A 24,771-nucleotide genomic window follows, 5' to 3' on the forward strand; every position below is an offset into this window, starting at 1 on the left:
AGTGCTTAGAGAGTTTTATCATTGCGGGTTTGGAGAGGGGGGGAGGGGAGCCACAAGCCTAGGAATGCAGGCGGCCTCTAGAAGCTGGAAGAGGCAAAGGCACAGATCTTGCCTAGAGCTTTTGGGAAGGAACACAGCTCTGCTGACACTTGGATTTTAGCCCTTGAGACTTATTTTGGAATTCTACAGAATTGTAAGGTAATCGATTTGTGTTTCCTGACACCACCAAGTTTGTGATAATTTGTTATGAACAAAAATAGAAAGCTAATACAATCAGTCTTCCCTTATAATAACATGTGCTCCTGGTTCTCTCTCTGCTTCAAAACTCGTCTCTCTTCTGTAGCACAGGCTCTTCAGTGTTCATCTTTATTTACTGGGTCTCTGTGAGGATTTCTGTAATTATTGTTTTCTTGCTGTGCTGTTTTCTATAGGCACCATTCCATCCACTGCCACACGAGCACTCTGCTAAAATGACTGCCTGTGCCTAACAATGAAATAGCACCCAAAAGTAATGCCAACAGCCTGCAGGGAACCATGTCTAAAGGAAGCTCCCATAGATAACCTTGAACTTAATTTGTCCAAAATCAAATTCATTGATCTCATGCAAGTATCTCACTTTTACAACTCATTTTACAACTCATTTCTTGAATTCCCTAAGTTCAATCTGCTACTATGTTTAATATATCCTTCTCCCAGAAAAATCAGTATCAATCAATCTTTTCTAGCACCCAAATACAATTTCACTTCACCATTTTCACCATTACTGACCTAATTCAGCTCCTCATTATTTCTCTGCTGAATCATTGAGAAATAGTTTATACTGATGCTTTAAACTGAAAAAAAATTTTCATAACTGAATGTCTGTATATAGTGTATTTAAAGATACATATCTATAGTGTGTATAGTAGGTGGGATAATATCCTGTTTGGAACTCTATTCTTCAAGAGAAAAAAAACTGAATCAGTAGTGGACAACTTCACAATGGATTAAGATCAGGAATCAAGATATCTCTGATTATAAATGATAAGTTCAACTAATGAGATGCATGTTAAATTTGCAGAATCACCAATAATACTATTACTATTTTTCATTACCATAATATTACTTATAGACTTAAAAGGACTCATCCAAATATGCAATGTTTAAGTATGGAACTGGAACTATGGCTCTAATTACAGTGTTCCATGCTATATTTAAGCAAAGCTATGCAAAATGTCACATTGAGCTCTGAAAAATTAAAATGTTAATAATTTTTTATGAATAATTGCCAAATTTTCACATTCTGGGGTTTAATTTGAATGCTGTACTGATTATACAAGCCTTTGAATAATTCATGTATAGACCTTCTCCATTACCCTGACAATCAGAGTAGTTCACTGGTTCCAAAAAGCTGCTATGTGACAATATTACCTACTATGATTGGAGATGTAAATGCAGTATTATTTTTTCAGGAAGAAATATAAATGGAGTACCTGAAGAAAATTAATTGACAAATTTCTGTTTCAGGTGACCTTTGTAAAAACTCACATAAAAATATCTTTGTCACTTCATTTTCTGTTGATCTTTGTCTGTCTAGTGACCTTCTGAGCACTATGAATGTAGATGTAAATTTCTTTATCCAATAGAGAATTGAGATAGTAAAAGAAAACCTGAGAGCATAGTTGACTGTTGATGAAATATAATCAGAGATCTCATTTTCTACTAAAAGAAGTCATACACACTACTTGAGTTTTTGCAAAGAACTGGGCATATCATAGGCTTTGCTTGCAAAGATTCCAGAAGTCAAGCTAATAAATGCATATGTAGCTCTAAAAACACATAGATGCCTATCTGCCCCAGCCCCACCCCCAGATACCTTCTGACTTACCTTTAGAAGTAACTGGCTTTATCAGTAATCTTGCCACCACCTAGATGCAGGTACATCTTAGCAAGGGTATCCTTGCTCCAATAAGGCTCTTCATTCCAAAGAAGTATTTTTGTTGGTGTTCAGTCACTAGTCATGTCCAAATCTTTTTGACCTCATGGACTGCAGCATGCTAGGCTTCCCTGTCCTTCACTATCTCCCGGAGTTTGCTGAAATTCATGTCTTTTGAGTCAGTGATGCTATCCAACCATCTCATCCTCTCCCAGCCTCTTCGTTGACCTTCAGTCTTTCCCAGCATCAGGGTCTTTTCCAGTGGGTTGGCTCTTTGCATCAAGTGGCCAAAATATTGGAGCTTCAGCTTTAGTGTCAGCCCTTCCAATGAATATTCAGGGTTGATTTCCTTTAGAATTAACTGGTTTTATTTCCTTGCAAACCAGTGTAGTCCACCACAAAAATGTAATTCACTTCCATCTCCATTTCATTCCATCTCTTACTGAAATCCTTTATGGATATCATTGTCTGTCTCAGTGATTAAGTGTGGAAGCCTCACAGTCAGGGGCCCTAAGGTTGAATCACTGTGTCTTACTTGCCCCAAGATCTTAAGTGCATTCACCCCTATAAACTTATGTCTTTTCATATGTAAAAGTTGGAGTGATGGCAATTACAGTACTTGTTGTATATGTTTAGGTGAGAAATTAATGATATAATTTATGTTAAAAAATAACATATTATGTAACACATATTGAGAAATAAATAACGAAAGTGACATACAGCTTTCTTTATTCATGTTTCCTTTTATTTTCTAGTTGTTACCTTTTATTTTCTAGTTGTTAATGTTTTACTTTGTTTTGTTTTGTTTTGTAGTGGTTAATCTCTTGGTCTGAAGTGAAGAAGTGAAGAGAAGTCGCTCAGACTCTTTGCGACCCCATGGACTGTAGCCCACCAGGCTCCTCTGTCCATGGGATTTCCAGGCATGATTACTGGAGTGGGTTGCCATTTCGTTCTCCAGGGGATCTTCCCGACCCAGGGATTGAACCTGGGTCTCCCGCATTGTAGGCAGACGCTTTACCATCCAAGCTACCAGGGAAGCCCAATCTCTTGGTCTAGATCTAATTTATTTTATAGATGGAAGGTGACCTAGAGAATGTCATACTTTTTTTCTCTATTAATTCCAGATTCTCACTGACTATGATGTTTACCTGGGCACTTTCTAAAAACAGAAATTATCAGTCTGCCTCTTCACCACTAGCCTCCTGGATTCTGATTTTGTATTTGATGGATGACAGATGACGAATTTGTATTAAAAAAGTGCTCCCAGTTGATTTTTATAAATTCATTAGGTGTCCACTGCTCTTAGCCATGAGTGTTCAACCTGTGCTTCCGGAGAACCATAACCTTCTAAATATATTTTCAAAGTCTCTTGAGATAGACATTTTGTGTATTATCCTAAGAAAAAGATAGCATTTTTTTCTTTCAAAATGTAAAAAATCCTAAATTTATTATCTCTACACCTAGAATTAGACAAAGAGAACAAATTGTGACCATAAGAAGTTGATGTGCTTTGTAATTTTGTCTTCTAAATGGAGATTTTATTGATGACTGTATTAGGGATCAACGTAATAGAATGGGCTTTAGGAAGCATTACTACAAACAAAAGTAGTGGAAGCGAGTGAATTCCAGATGAGTTATTTCAAATCCTAAAAGATGTTGCTGTTAAAGTGCTGCACTCAATATGTCAGCAAATTTGGAAAATTCAGCAGTGGACACAGGACTGGAAAAGGTCTACTTTCACTCCAATCCCAAAGCAAGGCAATGCCAAAGAATGTTCAAACTACCACACAACTGTGCTCATTTCACATGCTAGCAAGGTAATGCTCAAAATCCTTCAAGCTAGGCTTCAACAATAGGTGAACCAAGAACTTCCAGATGTAAAAGCTGGATTGAGAAAAGACATCAAAACAGGGATCAACTGACCAACATCAGTTGTATCACAGAGACAAGAGAATTCCAGAAAAAAACATCTGCTTCATTGATTACACTAAAGCCTTTGATTGTGTGGATCACAACAAACTGTGGAAAATTCTCAAAGAGATGGGCATACCAGATTACCTTACCTGCCTACTGAGAAACCTGTATGCAGCTCAAAAGCAAGTTAGAAATGGACATGGAACAATGGATTGGTTCAAAATTGGGAAAGGAGTATGTCAAGGATATATATTGTCACCCTGCTTATTTAGCTTATATGCAGAGTACATCATGCAAAATACTAGGCTGAATGAATCACAAGCTGGAAGCAAGATGGCTGGGAGAAGTATTAACAACCACTTATTTGCAAATGATACCATTCTAATGTCAGAAAGTGAAGAGGAACTAAAAGGCCTCTTGATAAGGGTGAAAGAGGAGAGTGAGAAAGCTGGCTTAAAACTCAACATTCAAAAAACTAAGATCATGGCATGTAGTCCCATCACTTCATAGAAATAGAAGAGGAAAAAGTCAAAGCAGTGACAGATTTTCTTTTTTTTTAATTTTATTTTATTTTTAAACTTTACAATATTGTATTGGTTCTGCCATATATCGAAATAAATCTGCCACAGGCATACATGTGTTCCCCATCCTGAACCCTCCTCCCTCCTCCCTCCCCATACTGTCCCTCTGGGTCGTCCCAGTGCACTAGCCCCAAGCATCCAGTATATCCATTGAACCTGGACTGGCAACTAGTTTCATATATGATATTACACATATTTCAATGCCATTCTCCAAAATCATCCCACCCTCTCCCTCTCCCACAGAGTCCAAAAGACTGTTCTATACATCAGTGTCTCTTTTGTTGTCTCGTATACAGGGTTATTGTTACCATCTTTCTAAATTCCATATATATGCATTAGTATACTGTATTGGTGTTTTTCTTTCTGGCTTACTTCACACTGTATAATAAGCTCCAGTTTCATCCACCTCATTAGAACTGATTCAAATGTATTCTTTTTAATGGCTGAGTAATACTCCATTGTGTATATGTACCACTGCTTTCTTATCCATTCATCTGCTGATGGACATCTAGGTTGCTTCCATGTCCTGGCTACTATAAACAGTGCTGCGATGAACATTGGGGTACACGTGTCTCTTTCCCTTCTGGTTTCCTCAGTGTGTATGCCCAGCAGTGGGATTGCTGGGTCATAAGGCAGTTCTATTTCCAGTTTTTTAAGGAATCCCCACACTGTTCTCCATAGTGACTGTACTAGTTTGCATTCCCACCAACAGTGTAAGAGGGTTCCCTTTTCTCCACATCCTCTCCAGCATTTATTGCTTGTAGACTTTTGGATAGCAGCCATTCTGACTGGCGTGAAATGGTACCTCATAGTGGTTTTGATTTTCATTTCTCTGATAATGAGTGATTTTCTTTTCTTGGGTTCCAAAATCCCTGTGGATGGTGACTGCAGCCATGAAATTAAAAGACGTCTGCTCCTTGGAAGGAAAGCTGTGAGAAACCTAGACAGTATATTCAAAAGCAGAGATATCACTTTGTCGACAAAGTCCTTATAGTCAATGCTATGTCTTGTCCAGTAATCATGTATGGATGTTAGAGCTGGACTATAAAGAAGGCTGAGTGCTGATAAATTGATGCTTTGGAATTGTGCTGCTGGAGAAGACTCTCGAGAGTCCCTTGGACTGCAAGTAAATCAAACCAGTCGATTCTAAAGGAAATGAACCCTGAATATTCATTGGAAAGACTGATTTTGAACTGATGCAAACAGCCAATTCATTGGAAAAGACCCTGATGCTGAGAAAGATTGAAGGCAAAAAGAGAAGCGGGCAACAGAGGATGAGATGTTTAGATTACATCACCTACTAAAAGGACATGAATTTGAGCAAACTCAAGAGACAGGGGAGGACAGAGGAGCCTGGCATGCTGCAGTCCATGGGTTCAAAAAGAGTCAGACATGACTTAGTGACTGAATTAGTAGCACCGTGAACTTCATCTCCTTTAAAAATTAATAGTGACTTTTGAAAATTTGTCAGTACAATTTTTGGCTTTACCACCATGAATAAATACTTTTCTTTTAAATGTTAGGTTTGTTTTTCACATGAACTTTTATGAAGAACATTTTTTCCTTTGTCAAAATACACAAATAGCAATAGATACATTGGAAAGGCTATACCTAGTCATATACTCATTTGTCCTTCTTGACATCATCACCTATGCATTGTCCATTTTATTTTATCTCATGGTGCATGTGTGCCAAGTCACCTTAGTCATGTCTGACTCTGTGGTACCCCATGGATTACAGCCCACCAGGCTCCTCTGTCCATAGCATTTTCTAGGCAAAAATACTGAAGTGGATTGCCATTCCCTTCTCCAGGGGATCCTTCTGACCCAGGGATCAAACCCATGTCTCTCATGTCTCCTGCATTGGCAGGCGAGTTCTTTACCACTAGTGCCATCTGCTGCTGCTGCTAAGTCGCTTCAGTCGTGTCCGACTCTGTGCGACCCCAGAGACGGCAGCCCACCAGGCTCCGCCATCCCTAGGATTCTCCAGGCAAGAACACTGGAGTGGGTTGCCATTTCCTTCTCCAGTGCATGAAAGTGAAACGTGAAAGTGAAGTCGCTCAATCATGTCTGACTCTTAGCGACCCCATGGACCGCTGCCTACCAGGTTCCTCCATCCATGGGATTTTCCAGGCAAGAGTACTGACGCGGGGTGCCTTTGGGAAGCCCCTTTATCTCATGGTAACAGACCTCAAATTTTTTCTATTCTTTATATGATTTTTACCATCATTTCTTTAAATGTTGTATATCTGGTGAGTGGGGCTTTTTTTTAAGAAATAATTCTTCTGAGTCATTTAATGTGTAACCATATTTATCAATGATAAATACATTTTATAAAGTAATTGATTTTAATTTTGTAAAGCAGAACCATAATTTCATCTTATTGTTGTTCAGTCACTAAGTCATGTCCAACTATGTGACTCCATGGATTACAGCATGCCAAGCCTCCCTGTCCCTCACTATCTCCCAAACTTTGCCCAATTTCATATCTATTGACTTGCTGCTGCTATCCAACCATCTCACCCTCTGCTGCTTCTTCTCTTTTGCCTTCAATCTTTCCCAGCTTCAGAGTCTTTTCCAATGAGTCAGTTGTTCACGTCACGTGGCCCAAGTATTGGACTTTCAGCTTTAAAATCGGTCCTTCCAATGAATATTCAGTGTTGATTTCCTTTAGGATAGAGTGGTTTGATATTCTTGCTGTCCAAGGGATTCTCAAGAGTCTTCTTTAGCACTAGAATTTCAAAGCATCAGTTCTTTGGCACTCAGCCTTCTTAATGGTCCAACTCTCACATCCATCTGTACATGAGTACCAGAAAGACCATAGCTGTGACTGTGCATTTTTGTTGGCAAGGTGATGTCTTTGCTTTTTAATATGTATGTGTTTGTCATAGCTTTCCTTTCAAGAAGCAAGCTTCTTCTTATTTCATGGCTGCAGTCAGCATTTGCAGTGGTTTTTGGAGCCCAAAAAGGGAGAATCTGTCAGTGCTTCCACTTTTTTCCCCCTTCTATTTGCCATGAAGTGATGGGACTAGATGTCGTGATCTTAGTGTTTTGAATGTTAAGTTTTAAGCTAGCTTTTCACTCTCCTCTTTATCTTCATCAAGAAACTCTTTAGTTCCTCTTTGCTTTCTGACATTAGAGTGGTATCATTTGCATAGCTGAGGTTGTTGATATTTCTCCCATCAATATTGATTCCAGCTTGTAACTCATCCAGCCCAGCATTTAGTACGATACATGAATAATATAAGATGCATTTGGATGGGCTCATATAAATTATAATGAAAGATAAATTTTATGTCAACTTATAAATTTAGTTCTATAAGCTGAAAAGAAAAGACAGAGGAACCAGAGATCAAGCTGCCAACATTTGTTGCGTCATAGAGAGAGCAAGCAAATTTCGGCTATTTCTGCTTTATTGACTACGCACTACAATTTGACTGTGAGGATCACAAGAAACTGTGGAAAATTCTTAAAGTGATGGGAATACCAGAACATCTTACCTGTCTCCCGAGAAACCTGTGTGTGTGTCAAGAAGCAACAGTTAGAAGCTGACATGGAGTAATGCGCTGGTTCAAAATTGGGCAAGGGTGATAACATGCAGCCTGCCAAACTCCTTGCCCAGTTTTGAACCAGCCTATTGCTCCATGTAAGCTTCTAACTGTTGCTTCTTGACACACACACAGGTTTCTCGGGAGACAGGTAAGATGTTCTGGTATTCCCATCTCTTCAAGAATTGTCCACAGCTTGTTGTGATCCACACAGTCAAAGGCTTTAGTGTACTCAATAAAGTAGAAATACATATTTTTCTGGAATTCCCTTGCTCTCTCTATGATGCAACAAATGTTGGCAGCTTGATCTCTGTTTCCTCTGTCTTTTATTTTCAACTTATAGTAGGACTAAATTTGTAAGTTGACATAAAATTTTTCTTTCATTGTAATTTATGTGAACCCATGCAAATACATCTTATGTTATTCATGTATATGTCCTTAAACATTATATATGTTATAAGATAGTGTGAAATATTTTATGTACATATGTATTATTTAAAGTGTACTATGCTAACATCTTAGATATATAACTGATAACATTAAATTTTTTATATTTGTTTTTATAATTTAGGAGTTTTCCTAGAGAATTTCCATAGCAAAGCACAAATAGTTCTTTGGGGGTTCCAAGTCCAGATCTAAAAATCAAGTTTGAGTTAATATTTAAAGTCCAAGTCACTTTTTATAGCTATTTAGAGTTCCCGTGTTTACATTAGCTTAAAAAATTGACCTTTTTGCTCATAGATGTTTGTTACAAAATAGTAGAGAAGGGTTATTTCATGAGTATAAAAACTGTGATGTTTCCTAATACACAGTCAGGTTGCATGTTTATTTTGAGAGGTAGAGAAAGAACGAGAGAATAGAGGATTAATACCTATTCCCAAAGATATTTTGGTCACAAAGTATTGGAACTTAAAGCTCACAGTATCTCTGGTCCACTTGACTTTAGTTTCATAAACTGCAGACTCATTGAAGCTTGTCTTTCTTGGACTGCATCCGTCATGGACATTGACAATAAAAATCCACTGCATCTATTGAGTATCTTCTATTTATAAGATGTGTTAGGATCTCTTTTATCAATGTAAGTAGGAGAAACACACAAAAATAGAGACATAGAGGATGATACAGGAATAAAGAAGGAAGAGGGCACAAAGACATAGGTGAGACAGTAAGAAAGAATGAAGGGAGGGAGGAGAGAGATACATAGAGAGAGGACCGTTAGTGAGTGATAAAGATGCACAAAAAAAGAGAGAGAGAAGAAAGGTCAGAAAATTAGAGAAAGGAACAGAAACAGTGTCTGCTTTACACATGAACTACAAGAAAAAAAAATCTAATATAATTTAACTGGTAGTCAGTCCATGATTATATAAATATTTCTGCAAAAAAGGAAAAGCAGGGCACAGGTGTCATGGTTATGATCATATAAATGCCATTATTTCATATGCATCTATTGCTGGGAGCAATCTCTTCTTCATTTTATTTGAAAATTTGGCTTATAATATGCAGTGATCCATCATTTGTAAGAGAAATGTGCAGAAAGATAAATTGTACAGTAGTCTGACAAATCTTATTAGAGCAACATATAGAAGAGGAAAAATTAACAGCTAATCCATTATAAATGTCAAATCTACAGTGCCACTTTCTTCATAACTATTGTATTTCCATTTCTTTCTCATTAATTCTTAGTCCTTATGAAATAGTTTTCATTGGTTGGTCACTCATATAAATCCATGAACTTCTAATCAAATATGTCACTGTTACCTTTAATTTAAAAGCATTATTACAAAAAGTCAGTGAAAATTTTCTTTCTGAAAAAACAGACCAATGCATACCTAAAATTAATCACATTGGCCTTTTCAGTTAAAATAGAGGGGGAAAACCTTATTTCAACTTTCTGTTCAATTTTAAATTATTATAATTATATGTAGAAGTAGAAAAGCAAAAGAAGTTACTATTTAATATTTTCAGAAAGACCATAAACAAATAACTTAACAATGTATTTACTAGATTCTTTAGGGAAAGGATTGATTGTTAGATAAGTATCTGAGGCTATCTATTTATGGAGGATGCTTGTTAACTATTATTTTTTCTTCCTGGCACTTTTTCCTTTCACCTTCTTTTTGATCTGTTGGTAAATCTCTTGTTCTTTGTATGTGAGTCTATAACAGAAGCAGCAACAGAATCAATGAGGATTTTTTCCAAGTAGAGTAAAGAAGTTTCAAACACTTTGATACTCCCCTGATGACACACAGAATTTAATTTTTGTTCTATTCAAGTCTACCCTTAATGACTTGCATGGCCAATAGAAAATGGCAGAGGTGACGCTTGGCCGACTTCAGGTCTAGGTTTTAAGATGACTAACAGTTTATTTAATTCCCTCCAGGAGCTGTGAGTGAAAATATGAGAAATTTAACTATTCAGAGGCCACCATTCTCTAAGGAAATCCAAAATACAGAGATTGTCCACATGTAAGCACTCCACCTGAGAGTACTCCACCTGAGCAAGCTTTCTACCCGTCCTCATAAAGACAGCGGAAGTCATCATGGTTTATCTAGATTAGGTTTAATAACCTCTGTTAAAACCAGTTGAAATAGGAGGTTTTCCCAGGAAATCCTTGCCAAAATGTATGAGCTACAAAATTGCAAGATACAATAAATATCGTCTTTTGAGCTACAATGTTTGTGGTAGCTGTTACAGTAGGTTTCATATATGAATGTTAAAAGTGAGGATTTTTTGCCAGAATTATTGAAAGGAGATTTTGTGAACATACAGAAACCTTATTGACCTATGGGCATACTCACCCTTTAAGTTAAGTGTGATATGATTTAATAAGTTGATTCAGGTTTTAGGATTTACAATATAAACCAGTTTGATTTTATTCCTAGTATTTGCAACTTTATAATGTTTGAAAACCATCCTGGTAATCTCACATTTGCTTATAATTGTCTAAAAGCTTTTGACATTGTAAATAATTTACTAAGACCACAATAACACATTTAGGTACATTTTGCTGTAGAAAATAAGTTGGAAACTTTTTTGAATAGGTACACCCTTTAACAAGATATGAAGACTGATTAACTCTTACTCTTGTGACCTTCACATTGTGTTACTGTCTTGGGACTCTTCTAGTCCTTGATTGCTCTACTCTCATCTCCAGTGGCATTTCTTCCTCCACTTTTTCTATTATAATGTCACCATTTTATGCTTGTTTTCTCCCTCTAGATATTAAACTGCTGTGATTATTTTCCTCCTCATCGTTTCTCTATTTGTCTCCTACAGATGGCTATGTGGCTCTTAACTCTACATTTCCAACACCCAACTAGTGGTTCTATCTCCATGTACCAACTTCCAATCACCTCTTTACTACTATTTTAGTAATTCCAATAACATGCAACACAAATTGCCTAAAAGTAAAGGCCTTTCATCTCCCCCTGTCTTTCTCTCTTTCATCTTCTGCTAGTCTTTATTCAACAGAAAGATCAGATTCTTCTTATGAGACAGATGTTACTTTTGCAATTTCTACCTATGTATTAAGATCTCCTTTTCATTCACAAAACATGACCCCACCTTACAGTCACCTCCTATGTTTGACACATAGTGCTAACGGGAGGTTTTCTTTATGCCTAGCTTAACTACCATATCCTATAAGTGATGTCCCAACCATTTTTGAGCACATTCTCAGGAGGGATATAGCACAACAACTATTTACAAATTTGATTAGAACAGCCAATTCTACTATTAGTCCACGAAGTAGGGTAACAACTGCAGTGTTACTTCTATAACAAACATGCACATTTAATGTCCTGTATGCAACCAAACACTATTCAGAGTTTTAGTGTAAATGGTGCCATGTGTATAACAGCATATCACAACACATCCCAAACTAAGAATTTGAGACCTATTGAGAAGTACCAGCTTGATAATCTTACAGTCTCTAATAATATTGTATGAAGTTGAATTCAACATATTTATTATCAAAAAGCACATTGGTTTGAAAATCAGCTGGTTTACAAACAAGTACAGCAAAGTGTATGATTGCAATAATGCTGCTGCTGCTAAGTCGCTTCAGTCGTGTCCGACTCTTAGTGACCCCATGGACTGCAGCCCACCAGGTTCCTCCGTCCATGGGATTTTCCAGGCAAGAGTACTGGAGTAGGGTGCCATTGCCTTCTCTGGATTGCAATAATATACCCATGCAAATGGTATCTCATCCTGAGGTATGCAGGTGAAGGGAAGGACTGGGGCTGGGATGACTGTTACCTGAACTGAATCTCATGGGACAGAAGAAACCAAGTCAGAAGGAGCAGTTGGCAGGGTTGTAGGACATCAAGGAATTGCGACTCAGATAAAAAAGAGCATCACGTCCCTAAAGGTACAGAAATGGGAGAGATTATCGCAACATTGGGAAATTCCTTTTAACTATTTAAAATGAATAAAAAGTATGAGATAATATGGTTTTGAAAAGTCATGTTTAACTCAAAAAGAGGACTTTTCATATCTTGATAAGTAGCTTTGATTTTTAAAAATAGGATGAGGGAAACTGATCATTTTAACTTGATAGTCAACACTCTGCTTTACAAAATAACTTTGCTGATGGAGCAGTTCAAAATGTGATGGCCAGATATCATGTATGAAGGCCAAATATGTTGAAAAAAGACAAAAAATATTGAGATTCTAAGCTTTTCTGGGGGTAGTCTAGATGGTGAGAGAGATTAAAAAGATGTTCAAAATGTAGACTTTATAGAATGTAGTGACCTCATGAAAAATGGATAGTTGAGGGTAGAGTCAAATGGCATGAAGGCAGACTCTTAATCATTAGTTAGGTTGGCTGGATGGTGGGGTTACATTTCAAAATTGGAATATGAGAATATGATCAGTCATGAGAAGGAAAACATTCAATCGTAAGTGCATTATTATTACCCCAGTGTTGGGGTCCAAGGGTAGAAAATATTCTTGGGAGTAACTAAGAGAAAGAAAAAGAAAGTAACTTCTATTCCCAGATAGTGAAAGATGGGTAAGTGCCAAACAACCCTACAGTTTCTCATCTATGTGTCAATCTTATTATCTATAAATTTATTGATAAGTAAATTTAGGTGAAAAGAAATTCATGATTTAGACCAAATCACACAAGTCAAAATTTCAAAAGACAGGAACCAAACTCAGTTCATTTCTGGCAACCAAATATTTTTCTTTCAACTATACCTGAAATTAGAGCATTTTAGAGGTAGAAATTAAAGCATGGTTAACTGGGCTGGAACACATCTAACATAAGCAAATTGATATGACTTAACAAAAGTGAATTTTAGTTATTATTTATCCATGCAGAAGGAATGCCAGTATAAAATCAAGCTGGAATTTCTCAAGGATCCTTATTCTCATCTCTCTACTAGTTTTCCTTTCTTTTCCCAGCTTCTATTAAATTACTATATCAAAACAGTCACACAGATAATTTTTCAAGAGCAAAAGAGAGGTCTGAAATTGTTTGCCTTTTAGTTTGAAATATAGTTAGATCCTTTAGTGAAAATGTGTTCTCTTATAAATAGAGAATTATAAAATATTAAAGATACCTATTTGAAATTATCCATTCTTTCTAGGTGCTGTGTTTAAAGGATAACTAAAATCACCACATATATATCACAAATATAATTTATATCCCAAAATACACATGCCATACTACAAAGTTGAATCTAATAATTTAAAAAGAACAGAGCAGACATATACTCCAAGTGTGTTTCATCTGGTCAAATACAAATGAATTTAAGACTAGCTAAGCCATTGGTATGAATCCTTTTGAGAGATTTTATAAGAAACTATTAAGAAAGAATTGTCTGTTTTAATTTATCCAGGCTTAAATACTATACAGGAAGATAAATATTGAATTATAGCTGGGGATTTTTCTTTCAGAGAAGTTTTGCTTTTGCTTTAATTTATATGTAAATTTATACCTAGAATAACATATATTTATAAACAAAAACAGAAAGGCTTAATATGTAGTTCAAATATAAATTTATACAGAATGATATCCATATCTCAGAAAAAAACCCAAAATATTTTAAATAGGAATGGTGGTTCTTATAACAATGTATTCTAGATAAAAGTAAACAATATGGAAATGGTTATGCCTAAATACTTTGTAATATTCTTTTATATAATTTATTAATTGAAATTCACATTACAATGTGTATATATGTCATGCTCAAGGTGTGAGGTCTGAACACTGAAAACCCAATAAATATCAAGGTTTTTATACACTACTATATGCCAGTTGCCATGCTAGTAATTTCTATAGGGATCATTTCATTTTATTCCCATCTAAAATTCAGTGTTGAGTTCAAAGTGAGCTATCTGTAGCAATATGGCAGACTTCAGATATTATCCAGTCGATCTCGTTACTGCCGTTCCCTCCATCTTTTTTTTATCTACTCCTATTGTTTTCTTGGGGCTTCCCTCGTGGCTCACTGGTAAAGAACTCTCCTCCCGATGCAGGAGACACAGGAGATGCAGTTCCATCCCTGGGTCAGTAAGCTCCTCTGGAGGAGGAAATGGCAACCTACTCTAGTATTCTTGCCTGGAAAATTCCATGGACAGAGAAGACTGGTGGGCTGCAGGCCATGGAGTCATAAAGAGTTGGACACCACTTAGCGACTAAACAATTGTTCTTTCACCTTATTGATCTGAAGGTTCCTGAAATTTTTCAGATTTATCTAACATGTTTGTTTTCAAAATAGTAAGCTGAAACTTAGATTGCTAACAGAATGTATAAAATTTTAGGAGAATTTTCAGAAACCAACTGACATGTTAGGAGCACAGTGAAAAACCTTCATTCAGGACAATGTATAAAATGAGAAATAAAGTTTTAAAGACATAATTAAAATGTTACAGAAACTAAGTCACATCCAGAAAGAACAAAGGGTTTTTTCTACAGGGTCCCTAAATTTAGAGTAGTACCTCAGTAATTCCATCTAGCATCACTTTGTTTCATGTTCATATGGGCACATATACTATATTTTATTTTCTCTATCTCCTACCATCTAGATAGAATTCAGCACCTAATTAGGTCCTGGCCTGCTGTAGTTGCTGGAAATTTTTTCAATGAGTTGACTTAGTAAAGAAGGGGAGAAAACAGGGGGGTAGTATTTAAACTAAAACTTGAAACTCAGAACATTTCTACATTATGTACGTCTTAAACACTTCTAAGAACAAAGAAAATGCATAATAGAACACATACTCCTAAGCTTTGGAAGACATTAAAAATGGAAGCAAAAACAAAGAACAATGCTGACAAGATGGAATTGTGTATCAGCTTACTGAGATCTGGTGCCTAGTGTAACTCCAATTCTATTAGGTTATCCCATTTTTAGTGTTCCCAACACACTACAATGACTCACCATCAGACCCCCAAACTGGAATCCTATGTGTCCTGATCTCCTCTTAATTGTATTGCTTCATCCATGGCAACTAAGTATAATGAAAGCATTCTAACTGAGAAGCAAATTCCCCAAAAGGAAATGGAGATTTTTTAGCAATGTGTACAAGCAGACTGCTTCCAAGAAACAATATACGAAGTATATACAAATCCACTGTTACTTGGTGAGAAAGTAGCGGGGGATTGGGACACGAAGCTATGATTCACAAAACAAGAGTGAGCATGAAAGGGTGTTGACTGACCTAGACATGATGTTCTTACCGCATCATTTCTTACAAGAATGAGTCAATAGAGGAAACTCATGGGATTTGCTTCTATGCGGAATATCCCCCATTGGTAATGTGAAGTCCTATAAACAAACAGGCAATATTCATTTGAAGACAAAAAAATAATAAAAATAAAATCTCAAAAAAGAAAAAAAAAACCAAGTTAGTAGGAATTAGAATTGGTTTTCTGGGTCTTACAAATCTGTGCATTCCTTCTGAACCATTCCATTTTGTCTTTACAGCCTACACTTTACCAAAGTAATTTCCTGTCACATAATTCTGTTATATCTTGATAAACTGTTATAGTTGCTTGTGAAAGGGACTGTTTACATATTTGCATATCTTTATATCACAAACAACAGCTGATGGTTTTACAGAATTAAATTCTGATGGCATTAAATACCGTATATTATTAATTAATAGAAGCTCATGGCTTTATCTACAGTATCCAAATATACTGTATAAGAAGCAGTTGCTTAATCATACACTCAATAAGTTTGTATTAAACCTCTATTCTGTGCTACAAACTGTTACTGGCACTAGAAATATAGTAGTGAACAAGACAGAATTGCCTGCCTTCTTGGAGATCACATTCTACTTTGAAAAGAGAGACAATAAACAAACAAACAAAAATAAACTTATAGTATGTCAGCTGGTCATAGAGTCATTGAAGCAAAATAAAGCAGTGAAGGGATGGAATCACGCTTGAGTTGTAAAAATACTTTAGATTTGTTCGTTTGCTTGCTTGCTTGTTTTACCTATGAAAGTTTCTTTTATCACCATGATGCACATGATGGAAGTACATGTACTTTCCTAAAGTGCTAAAAGAGTTTAATGAAGTCTGTAAATCATGATTTATTGATGAAGTCAGGGCAAAGGTAACCATTACTCACCATTTTTTGTCACGAGTCTCTGCCTGTGTGTGTTTTGGTGCATGAAGAGATGTTACTTAAACCTCAAGTCAAGTATGCAATGTTCTTTGGGTGAAAAATTCATATCTTTCTGACCAATACAATTGATCACTTTTTATTTTTACATGATTATAAAAAATCATGGCATGTGTCAGTCATACAGGACACCAGCATTAATATTTGAAAGATAAGCATTTGCTCAAGCATAATTTTTTTGCCTTCTCTCCAAAAATAGCATTGTCAGTTCTAGCTCTGCTAATGGAAGAAGAAATTTATTTCCTGCAAAATGTGCTAATCTGTGTTGTGGAAAAAGTACTCACACATATTATATACTTGATAAACTTTGATAGTTAATTAAAAAGGAAAGAAATAGAATTTTAAATACCAGGTCAACAGGATATGAACGTATTTTAGTAGTAGTCTACAGCGGAAGGACACCAAGGCCTATATGTTCTGAAACATCTCTCTTTCTCTCCTTCAAACAAGCAATAAAATGACTGTATTGTAAAGCTGTGTTAGCACTGATATGTGAATTAATTAGTCATCATAAAAAAATGAAGTCTCAGACGCACTGAGCCTTAACAGTTGGATTTGAATTTGAATGTAGATTCATTAGAACTGAATCTTCATCCTAAAAATGAGAGGGAGGGCAGCTTGAATAGAGATAGAACAGTAATAAACAAATAAACAAAGAAAATTACTGTGAATTTTAGCTTCACATTTTGGCCAGCTCTGTAGTTTTTCATTTTTACTTTATCCTTCCCATTTTCTTTAGTATTGATCCAAAACTCTGATAATATTTTTATGAGGTCAGATAAAATTTAATTACTAAGCTTAGTTTGAGACTTGTCACAGATTTTTGTATATTTCTCTGCACTCATATAAAGGGTGTTCTTTTATGATCATATTAACAGAAAACCCTCAACAGATCTTGATTGTTTTTACTCTTTGGATTTAGTCTCATTTTTCTTACTTCAGGAAAAATGATTCTTTATGTACAGCAATACTCTTAAATGTATTTTTCAACAGCTGTGTTCATATTATTCTATACCTTCTGAATGAACAGATTTCCATCTAATTCAGAGCAATAGATTTTTTTTTTACAAACTAATAAGCAAACCATATTTCTATATAAATAGCCAAAAGCAAAGAGAAATAACATAGTAAAGCTAGACAATTTTTAAAGTGTACAGAAGAAAAGGATTGAAATTCTGATGATACATTAAAAAATAATTCTTAATTTGAATTCCAAATTTCATAAAGTTTGAAAAGATATCTGTTATTTCATAAACTGCACAACTGTTTTTCTCAAATAGACTTTTTTCTAGTTGTTACAGGTCAAGTTATGCCAGCTTTGCAACAATCCAATTCTTCAGTATAACAGCCAGTCAACATTTCTTTTCTTCTCTAGATGGTAATAACCCTGACATTTCTGAGTCTCCCCAAAGCAATCATTTAGTGTTCCAAATATTTAGTAAGAAAATTTGAAGAAAACTTAGTAGCACATTAGGTACTTCCTTCAACAAATTAGCCAATCTAGTCTCTAAAATAGGGATGGCATTTTAGAATCTCACACCTAGGACCATTTTAGAATGAATATAAAAAAGAGTAAGGCTTGAATCCTGGGTCTACTGAAAAGAAAGGCAGGGAGTACATTTTGTGAAATTGCTATTTGCTAAATCTGAATAGGTCTGTCACTCACTTGAATGTCATGGTCCTAAATTATTACGGAAATGGAACAGTCAGACCTTTCCATCCTTGTGAAATGGAATATCTACCCCCATATCAATAAGCAAGAATGTAACAGCCATCAGCAATTTCAGGCCTCCAGACATGAATGAGAACTCCTAAAAGGGAAAGCAAAGCCTGTGATCCAGCAGATGCTATTCCCTCCTCATAGTAACAGCTGAAAAGCTGGGATAGAGGGGGATGTGAGAAGTCAAAAAAAAAAAAAAAAAAAACAAGGATGCTGGCCCCAGGTAGCTGAGATGAATATTAAAGGAATGACAAATAATCCCAGACATTGCATTTCCCCATACGTTGCTATTATTGTTCAATTTAAGTCCTGTCTGATTCTTTGCAACCCCAAGGACAGTAGCACATTAGGCTTCCCTATCCTTAACCATCTCCAGGAGTTTGCTCAGATTCATGCGCTTTGAGTTGACGATACCATCTAACCATCTCCTCCTCTGTTGCTCTCTTCTCGTTTTGCCTTCAATCTTTCCCAGCATCAGGGTCTTTTCCAATGAGTCAGCTCTTCACATCAGGTGGCCAAAGGATTGGAGCTTCAGTTTCAGCATCAGTTCTTCTAATGAATATTCAGGGTTGATTTCCTTTATGATTGACTAGTTTGAGCTCCTTGTAGTCCAAGGGATTCTCAACAGTCTTCTCCAGCACCACAGTTCAAAGACATCATTTCTTTGGCACTCAGCCTTCTTTATGGTCCAATTCTCACATCCATACATGACTACTGGAAAACCATAGCTTTGACTATAGGGATCTTTGTTTGCTACGTCTTTGATTTTTAACACACTGTCTAGATTTATCATGGTGTTCCTTCCAAGGAGCAAGTGTCTTTTAATTTCATGGCTGCATTTACCATCTGCAGTGATTTTGGAGCCCAAGAAAGTAAAATCAGTCACTGCTCCCACTTTTTTCCCCTTCTATTTGCCATGAAGTGATGGGAACAGATGTCTTGACTTAGTTTCTGAATGTTGAGTTTTAAGCCAGCTTTTTTCACTCTCCTCTTTAAGCTTCATCAAGAAGCTCTTTAGTTCCTCTTCAGTTTCTGTATTAGAATGGTATTATCTGCATATCTCGGAGAAGGCAATGGCACCCCACTCCAGCACTCTTGCCTGGGAAATCTCATGGACAGAGGAGCCTGCAAGGCTGCAGTCCATGGGGTCGCTGAGGGTTGGATACGACTGAGCAACTTCACTTTCACTTTTCACTTTCATGCGTTGGAGAAAGAAATGGCAACCACTCCAGTGTTCTTGCCTGGAGAATCCCAGGGACGGAGAAGCCTGGTGGGCTGCCGTCTAAGGGGTTGCACAGAGTCGGACATGACTGAAGTGACTTAGCGGCAGCAGCACCTGCATATCTGAGGTTGTTGATATTTCTTCTGGCAATCTTGATTCCAGTTTGTAATCATCTAGCTGAGCATTTCACACGAATACTCTGCATAGAAGTTAGATAAGCAGGGTGACAATATACAGCCTTGTACTCCTTTCACAATTTTGAACCAGTGTGTTGTTCCATGTCCAGTTCTAACTGTCATTTCTTGACCCACATACAGGTTTATCAGGAGACAGGTAAAGTGGTCTGTTATCCCTACCTCTTTAAGAATTTTCCTCAGTTTGTTGTGATCCACACAGTCAATGACTTTAGTATAGTCAATGAAGCAGAAGTCGATATTTTTCCGCAATTCCCTTGCTTTCTCTGTGACCCAGTGACTGTTTGCAATTTGATCTCTAAAAGAGTGCAAAATTCCTTGAGATATATAGTTTTCCTTAATTAACAGTAATCTTTGATATTCAGACTGCCTGCCCTCCTTTGTTACAAACTTCTATATATCCTGACTTCTTCCCTCACTTCCTCGGAACATTTCTCAGGGCTACCTGAGATGCTACCTCCCAGGCTTGAAGTCCTAACATTCCCATTCAATAAAACACTCTATACATTCAGATTGTGACCATATTTTTTAGTCCACACACTGTGTAGAGTGTCTTGACAAAAAATCGAAAATGATGCTAAGAAGGTCACTGAAATCCTTCTATCAATGGAAACTTGACTCTTTGTTAGCACTGACATGAAGCTACTCGGGATTTCTCACTCTTTATGTTTTCAAGGGATGGACAATAAATGCCATTCAGGCCACTCTAAGATGCTTGGGCAATCTTCAGACGAATGGTGGGCATATTGGCACAGTTCTGCTGGGTAGCCAACTAAGAGAGAAGCTGTTCTCAAAGGAGGTCTCCTTCTGGTCAGATGATACAGCCCAAGATACAGCCATACAACCATATGGCCCCAGTCCTTCTCATAAATCCAGTTCAATGACAGAAGTTTGTACAATATAATTCCTGTGAATTAAAAAATACTAACTTTCTGCTGCAAACCACTTGACTGCACCCCGTTGAGCCTTGAGTTGCTTTGATATGGGAAAAGACAGGATCCCAACAAAATGAGTCAAGTAAGCTCCACTACTTTTGAGATTTGAATAGTCAAATAATAATCTGCATGTTGGCATAGAAATTTAGATATACATACAGATATAGATGATACAGATACAGACAAGTATATAGGTAAAGCAAGAGGTATATACACATGACTCTGCCTGTGTATTGGGGTTAGAGAGAACCATAATTATGTGTGCATGGTTGGGAAAAACTAGCATGGAAACACTGGTGGCCTTCCTATATTTTATTTTCAAAAATTGCTCAGTCTGAAATTAACATGAAAATAAAGGTTACCAATATTAATAGTTCAAATCCATGTTGGAATTTGAAAGAGACACAACCTGGCTTAGAATGACATTTTGTTAGTTCAATAAACCCATTCTTTCTTCAAGTTACCTTCCTTCTACTTCTTGATTGCAAATGTAGCTTGCTTAGCAGTTTGCTCTTCATTTTGGCCTTAGTGAACATAAAAAGATCCATCATAGAAAGGAAAGCATTTGGCTAGACATCGAAATGCTGACAGGATGTTACCAAGTAGGCAAAGTGCTGTCCCTTTGCTTTTAGTTTGACCACTTGGAAAGTATTTTGTTTTTCTTACAACATGTTTCTTTTTTTGTCATTTCCTGTTTGGGGAGCTGTCTTATAGGAAAATTGGTAAGAATGTAAATGTCTACCCTCAAATATTTTAGTCATAATACCTAGGAATACGTTAATAAACAATTTAAAATGTTCTAATAACATTTGTGATGACTTGCCTGTCCCTTTTTATCATTCAATAATGGTAAGCTAAGAAATCACATTTTCTTTATAATTCTAATGATGGTATATTTTAGATTAGTATATTATTTAAATGTGCAAACTGCAAATTGACAACATCTGGTACTTTAATGCAAGATGATATGGCACTGATTGTAAGATCAAGGTTACATAATTTGATACAGGTTTTTTATGCATTACAAAAATAGCAATAATTAATTCAAAGCTGCAACCAACTGCATCTTGATGCCCTTTGAACTCTGAAATGAGAAGATCTGCAGTATCTTCTTACTTGGTGCACAGAAGGAACACAGAAGTAAATAATAGAAATATAATGTGCTTAAAATGAAAATGACTAAATGTTTTAATACATTTAATTTTTATAACCATTAAATAAAATATCTTAAGTGGTCATTGAGATCTAATATATTACTGACTGTCTCACTGCAAATCTATGATATTTGGCTAAAATTTATTTCAAGCTAAATTATCTGTTCATTGAACAAAATACACAAGTAGCATAACAAGTTATTTGAAAGAAACAATTGATATGGTAGTAGGCAATGAAACAAACATACAAATATATTGCATATATATAACTGAAAATGAATATACAACAATTTTATCTATAGGTATCCAATCATTTCTTTAAAATTTTGGAGTCAGTGGGAGAAGGCAAGGGTGGGATGATTTGAGAGAATAGCATTGAAATATATACATTACCGTATGTAAAACAGATGACTAGTGCGAGTTCGATGCATGAAGCAGGGCACCCAAATTCAGTGCTCTGGACAACCCAGAGGGATAGGGTGGTGCTGGAGGCCGGAGGGGAGTTCAGGACAGGAGGGGACACATGTATACCTATGGCTGATTCATGCTGATACATGACAAATACTATCACAATATTGTAAAGTAATTATCCTCCAATTAAATAAATGTTAAAGAAATTTTTAAAATAAAATTAATTTTAAAAGGTTAATTCAAAATAAAGCAGTAATAAATAACAAAGTTCTGTAGATGGATGAGAAAATGTTCAATATACATTTTTAAACTTTAGCTCATTATAAACATGATTATAATTCATTGCTAAGAAATAAAAAGTATAGTTAACTCTTTTATCTGTTTCAAATGAGTGTAAAAATATATATATGTGAAGGTGAAAACTGCAACAAAAATAGAAAGTCATTAAACTAACATAAAGAAATCAAGTTTTGTGCCCTTAGTGCAAATTCATTATTCAAGAATTCTATGAAAGAAGATATAGTGTTTATTTATATTTCTGAAATATTTTAAAAATTACTCCTAAAAGGTTTATAAGCAGAAGGGAAATTGGCATAAAGGACAATTAACAACATAATGAATCTAAAGCTTCATAAAGTCTTGAAATATTTTTCAGTAGTATTAAGCTTATGGGTCATTTGAAAAGTTAGCAAGCATAGTGCATTACAACAATACACCAGGAGTCAGGAATTTTATTCCCAATTTCTATCATTTATGAAATGCCCTCAGACAATCCTCTTTAACCTTTGCTTCCACACAGGGAGAAAATAAAGATAATAATATTTGCTTCTTACCAGACGAAAATTTTTCAAAGATTCATAGGCTACTCTTAAAAACAGATTTTGGAGTCCTAGGGGGAAAGAGTTGTGTCATTTATAACTATAAAATATTATTTCAAAACTGAACTAAGTTCACTTGTTATGAATTTCAAAATCAATTTCAAAAGAAAAGACTTATGCAGAGAATTTTTTCTTGGTTGAAATGTCATGAACTTGGCAAAAGATTTAGTGTTTTATGAAAGGACCTGTACAGGAATAAATTTTCAGAATTGAAACTTTCTGAATGTCTCTAGGCATTTTAAATAATATAAAAATGTCAGTATCCCAGCGTTGTGAATTTTTAGCCCAACACAAAGATGGACAGTGTCATAGAGGACGACACAAACGCTAAGAAGGGATGCGTCATCTACCATGAGCTTTGGGGTTTTCTTCTTCCTCTTGACTTCACCGCACTTTATTCAGAGTAAGCACATATTCCCAGTAAGATTCAACTGAATCTAAGTGTATAGTCATATGGAATGCCCAGACTCAGGTAAGAAGACAGAAAGCAAGAGGAAACAAGGTGTACAACAGTATAGTGTGCTTATACATCGTAACTACAAATCTCTTAAGAGGAACTAAATGTGTTTTTCTTTCCCATTAAAGAAACTGAAGGAAATTATGATTTAGTAAATTATTGAGGATCACAGAGATAGTGGTAAAGTTATTCATTAGCAGGTCACATGACTCTAAATTATTTTTGCCTTTGCAGCACCACCTAGGAGACAGATGGTACCCCCTAAGAATGTCTCCTTCATAGATGGAAATAACTGAGTTAACTTGACTACCGGTTTCTATTTGCTACATTTCTAGAGTTCTTAGCCAATCCTTTGTACCTATAGTGTTGCTAAAGCAGACCTGCTCTGCTCTGTCCTTGGCTTTGGCTTCCACCACTTCAGCACATGTAGGTTTAGTGTCTACACTGACTACACTTCTCTATCTGCCTGAAATAGATAGAATGAAACCCCATATCTAGCCAAAGAGAAAAATTACAGACACATGAGCTAAGTTCTACAACTTGATTTTGAAAGATATTTATGTGTTCTAATATGAAATATTATATGGGAACTATATATGTTATCTGCTGGGAAATTTTTGCTTTAAAAAAAGAAGAGTATAGTTATTTATTAAAGAACCATATTGAAGTTCAATAGATCTGTCTGTTGACAACCATGTGAATATATTTAACATTACTGAATTGTAATGTAAAAATGATTAAGAGAGTAATATAATGCTATGCTTTTTTAAAAACATGAAAATAAAAGTCTCCCCAAACAAACAAACAATGCAGCTATTTTACTTTAAGAATATTAGTAAAAGCATTATGCCCTATACAGACACATGGATTTTAAGACAAGGAATATAAACTGGTGAATTCATCAAGAGGACATGGCTGTGTTAAATGTTTATGGAGCTAATAACAGAGCATCAGAATACAGGAAGCAAAATCTGCTAAAATTGCAAGAGAGAAAAGACAAATTCACAATTATAGTTGCAGATTTTAAGATAACTTTCTAAAGAATAGATGGAGCCAATAGAAGATCATTAAAGTACCTACTGAATTTGACCTTATCAACCCTTGTAGGACACTTAAATTAACAACAGTAGATTATAGATTCTCTACAAGTGCACATAAATCTATTACCAAGAGAAACCGTACTGTGGGTGACAACATACGTTTATAT

The sequence above is a fragment of the Bison bison genome, unplaced genomic scaffold (assembly GCF_000754665.1).
Source record: "Bison bison bison isolate TAMUID 2011002044 unplaced genomic scaffold, Bison_UMD1.0 scf7180017864514, whole genome shotgun sequence".
Taxonomy (NCBI): Eukaryota; Metazoa; Chordata; class Mammalia; order Artiodactyla; family Bovidae; genus Bison; species Bison bison.